The sequence below is a fragment of the Palaemon carinicauda genome, chromosome 9, assembly GCF_036898095.1.
Source record: "Palaemon carinicauda isolate YSFRI2023 chromosome 9, ASM3689809v2, whole genome shotgun sequence".
In the NCBI taxonomy this organism is placed as follows: Eukaryota; Metazoa; Arthropoda; class Malacostraca; order Decapoda; family Palaemonidae; genus Palaemon; species Palaemon carinicauda.
The window spans coordinates 55,714,787-55,720,218 of record NC_090733.1 but is presented as its reverse complement, the minus strand read 5'-3'; positions in this window follow the sequence as shown (position 1 = coordinate 55,720,218).

Genomic DNA, 5,432 nt, shown 5'->3' with positions numbered 1-5,432 from the left:
CTAGAGAACTTTAGAAATTTGTGTAGGGCATAAAGTATATGTATTTATCAATCATAAAAAGGATTGGGATTTTACTGTCCAAGAAGGACTATTGTTGATGAATGAATAAAAGGAATCTTAGGATCCTCAGAGTACTTGATGTTTGTCCAAAATAATTACATTATTGGTCGGTTTAAGATGATAAAAAGAAGGATTGTTTGAAAGACAGGAAGATGTTCAGAGAATTATCACTACCAATATTTTGCTTCCGTTATCAGCTAAGAAACTTAGTTTTATGGAGAATTAAAATAGAACAAGAAAAAGCAATGGTTAATAGAAATGCTGTGGGGGACTTACTCCCAAAATAAGAATCATACAATAGGATTGCATATTGTTCAAAGGAATACATACAAAGATTAGGGAGAAATACTTGTTTAATAATAAAAATTCCTGACATACCAACCAAGTACTAATAATAACTCATGCTCAAGTTAGTAGGATATCCAATAAACAAAGAATGAACTTAATGATGGATCAATTTTTGCCCTAACATAGATGTCTGAGATTTTAAAATTAAAGCCTACCTACAAGAAGTATAAAGGTCACGTAAAGGTAAATCCTTTAGAAATTACCATTGTATTTTCTCAATCCTATAGTGGTAGTACCAATGGACTACCAGAAACTTTATTCCCAGAATTTGGCATATAAAAAAAAAATATTACTGGTTTACATAAAGTTTTATTTAACAACGAAAGGGTTGATGAGTAACAGATTAATTTAAGACCAGAATAAAAAAAACTAGATATTCATGTTTCGAGATAATTCTCTCGGGAAGTGGACCCGAATTTACTAGTGATTAATGAAAACTGTGCAATATTTTTCTTAAAGTAAGAAAGTTGAAATAAGCTATGATAAGTCAAGTTTAAATAAAGAAATAAGAGGGACAAATAAAATAATAGAAAGGGGTTGAGGATGTCCTGCGAACTTTAAATAGACTAACATAGAAGACTGATACTAATTATCTTGAAGAAGACGAATTTTCTTTGAAATAACTCGGTATATGGGAAACATCCAATTTTTCAGGTAGATTTAAGAAAGACTACTATAATCCTTGTAAAATGAAATGAAAATATCTGGCCACTAATACAAATATTGGGAGTAAAATGAAAAATTGTGATTGTCTAAACTGTTATCCTAGATCTTTAAATTGTATGTATTCTGTAATCATCAAGGAAGGTCCAAATAATAAAAGTCTCCAAACAATTAACTAGGGGACCACATAGAGTATTGAATTACAAACGAAGATGAATGTTTTGATGAATTTATGGGTAATGAAGACACTTGAAATATAAACCCACAGGTGATTGATAATTTACAAGTGTATTGATTTCATTTGCAAGTTTGCTTGAATGATGATGCCATTAAAGCAAAAGAGTTATTATTGCATTTTAAAGGCGATGCCTTGATTAATATTTCTGTGTAACACGTGAGATAATGATAAACATGCTTGTATATGATGATTTTTACCATGTTTTGAGGATGATTGAGTTAACTTGAATAATTATGACGAAAAGGTAAAAATCAAAGCAATCTGATATAAACGATGAGCAATGTGTTAAAAACAAACTGAACATAACTAACTAAATGAAGAAAGACAAGATTTAAGTAATTAAAAGATGTAAAATGTACACCAATTATGAACTTAGAGAAGTTGAATGTCTCAAAGGGTATTTTAGTCCCATAATAATTACACAGGAAACAGTGTACAGTTAAGTACATGTGTAGAGTTATATACAATGCACTCTTTCATTTTGGAGTTAAAACAGGAAGTGTGGAAACACAAAAATTGATTCTTATGCCTATGTAGTAGATGAATCCTTGAAAGAAAGGATATGTACAATGCTTTAATTGAGATAGTCTGCAAATTATTTCTTTTAAAGAATATTTCTAATATTGTGGTGTTCGTTTCATGTCACTTGAGTTTTATGACTTATCTTTTTGAAGGCAATATATTTGAAAAGTGAAGTTCTTAAGATGAACATAAAATGCAGACAAGGTGCAAATAACATTCAAATTCATAAACATATCTTTGTTATGCATTAAATATGTTTCTTTATTATAAAAAAATATGATGTTCCCATGATTTAATACATTGATATACATGAGTTTTGATTTTACTCATTATTTTATGACAAGAATTTGAATAGTTTTTTATGAATTTTTATGAATAAGGTGAGAAATGTTTCTTTGGATACCATTAAATAACGATGATTTGTCATGATGACATTAATGAGTAAATAATTCATCGTAATAATGTTAGGAAAGGTTTGTTAGTATTGATTACAAATGAGTAATACTCTTGAATAGTGATAATGTGTAGGACACTTTTTTTTTTTTTATTCCAGAAACATTTTGATTAAAATGAATTGATGATGTGTATGTTTGAACATTTGTTTTCTGCCATCTATTGCTTTGTATTGAAGAAACTAGTTTTCTATTTACATCAATAAGACCAAGATATGAGGTCACAGGTAATGGAAAATATGAGTTAAATAGAAGTTAAATTCAAAGGCATTTCATAATTACTGGCACATTTCATGACATTATTAGGTTTTCCTTACATACCCCAAAAATTAAGGTTTAAATGTTGCATTATCAAGAAATAAGAAAAATAATATACATACATATATATATATATATATATATATATATATATATATATATATATATATATATATAAATTTTGTCTTGAATTGTTTAAAATGAACAGGACGTTTTTCCTAAATATTTACAGTGATGATAAACATTGGTCATTGCACTATTTTCAAAACGATTGATGAAATACAATCAGTTTGGTAATGATGATTTTGATTTATTGTGCTAAGATGCATTGTCTTTTGATGATGATGATTTTGATTTGTTGTGCTGGGATGCATTTCTTTTGATGATGATGATTTTGATTTGTTGTTCTGAGATGCATTTTCTTTTGATGATGATGAGCAATTGATGAATTGCTTTTGGGTAAATAATGAAATGAATTGATAAGATGTGAATTCCACAGGAATTCAGGTACACTGCCCGAGTGGTGTCATGTAAAGGAGAAAATTTCACACTGAATAAGTTGGTATATGTATGTGATTAGGTGTTGTGTGATTTTTGTTCGTTAGTTAAATGATAGAGAGAGACATTAATTTGTAGAGAGAGAGAGAGAGAGAGAGAGAGAGAGAGAGAGAGAGAGAGAGAGAGACAGACAGACAGACAGAGATGACAAAAAAGAAATCGGAGTCAAGTGGCACTCGAAAGCCCATGTTTGTGAAAAAAAGTGGTTATGTTCACTCAACAGAAATGCGCTCATAATTCGCCGTCCTGCAAGAAGCAGCTAAAGACACCAAGCAATGTATTATGTCTTCATTACATCAGAAGAGGGTACCAATAAAACAAAAGAACAGTCCCATGACGTGACATAATTAGAATACCCTTGTTCTGGGCTACTTAAGCCAATGGTGGGATTGAAGAGGTGGCTCTTTCCTAAAAGTAATCACGACGATAGATTATCCCTTCTCCCCCGTCCTGGGGTGCAGCCCCACTCCAAGAACCAGGTTTGCAGGCACTTACTTAACGTCAAGTTTACCACAAGAAATTTTCTAAGAGTCCAAATGAGGACAACAATGGGACCAAGTTCCCTTTCCGCCAACAATTGGCATTTCAATAGGGATGGGACAAATTATCTATGATGTAGGAGAAATTACCCAAACGATTGTCGATGATTAGGCACCTTTTGGAGAAACAATCCCCTATTTTGCCTACATCGGGGGACTCATGAATGTTGAAGTGTGTAGCAGAAGTCTACGGCTGCAGCCTCCAATCTTCAAGAGTTTTTATTGCTCCATTCTATGTTTATAATTAATCATTAACGTAAAAAATTAATGTAAAATCGTTGTTCACTAATGTCACCAGTAAAGTTAAGGAAACAAAACGGCATTCTAGTTGAACCCACTCTCTTTAAGGTCTATATACAAATGATTATTTGCACTGAAATAGATAACTGAATAACTTATATTGATTAAAGATAATATTGAAGTGATGCTTAATAAGGAAATACATTTTGCCCCATAAGGTATTGCAGTTATATGATTCATATGAGATATGAACAAGGGCTTATGTAAATATTTTTATATTTTTGAGATATTGCGTCATATTTGTGAGAAAATACGCAATACTTAAATGTGCCACGTGCTTTGGAAGGTTGGCGAAAACCCTAATGTTAGATTTTGTCTTTTTTTTTTACTTCGAGGACAAAGGTAACCGTAGCTAGCTGAGAGAAAGAGAGAGCCGTATCGAGTTGCGTCGGTATGCATTTGACAGAATATTTTTTGGCAACCTTGCGCTCTTAGGCCAATCCCCCGCTTCCAGATCTTGGTTCTAGAATCTTCTGGAAGTAGCAATTCATATATATAGTGCCCTCTGGGATGTGTGGCAAAAGAAAAGCAGCCGTCCTGTGAATGAGCCATAGTGCCTCCCTAACTCTCTCTCAGTACCTATAGTGCCCCAAAGTATATAGTGTGTAGTGAGGTAAAACGCTGTAATTTTGGCAGCAGATTTTAAATTTATTTTGTTTTGGTGAGTGTTGGCATTGTGTAAGTTTTTGTAACTGGCCCTGTACAAGTAAAATATGTGAAGATAGTAAGTTTAGCAGTTACTTTATGTATGTTCTTTAGGACTTTAATCATTGGAGTGTAATTATTTCTTTTGTCTTATTCTAAGGTCTATTCACAAATTTATATTTCAACTCAAGTGATTATATAATTTTCTGAGTGTGATTATTTCTTTTGTTTTAGTTTAAGGTTTATTCACATTTAATATTTCAACTCAAGTGATCATACAATTTTCAGAGCGTAAAATTTTTATCTTAATGTAAGTTTTGTTCAGACTTAATATTTTGAGTAATTTATTTTTTTAATGTAAAGTCTTTCTAAGTGTTGTAATTTAAAAAGAATATATTTATTTTTGTAACAAGTGTATTATTTCAATCAGCAGTGTTTATTTCATGCTCACTCGTATCCTGTTAATGAATCATAGTAAAAGGTGGTTTTAAATAGTTCTTAATAATTACCCAGTGTTGTTTCGAGTGTACTTAAGAAACCTTTGGATATTCAGTGTTTTATATATTGCTGTTTGGGAGTTATATAACAGGTGAGTTTGAAACTCGAGAGGCTTGTGTAGCTAGTCAGCCGTAATATATGTAATATAATTTTTTTTCCCAGACACGGGACTAAAATATAATATATTTTTGGTGCCTAGACCCAGGAGCCATAGTATAATATGTTTTATGTGCCCAGACCCATGGGATGGAAAAAGTGTGTTTTAAATATTGGTGATAATATGGCCGTGTTTGAATTAAGGGTTGGAACAATATAGTGTTGATAGGATTTTGTGTTTTGTTAGGACATATT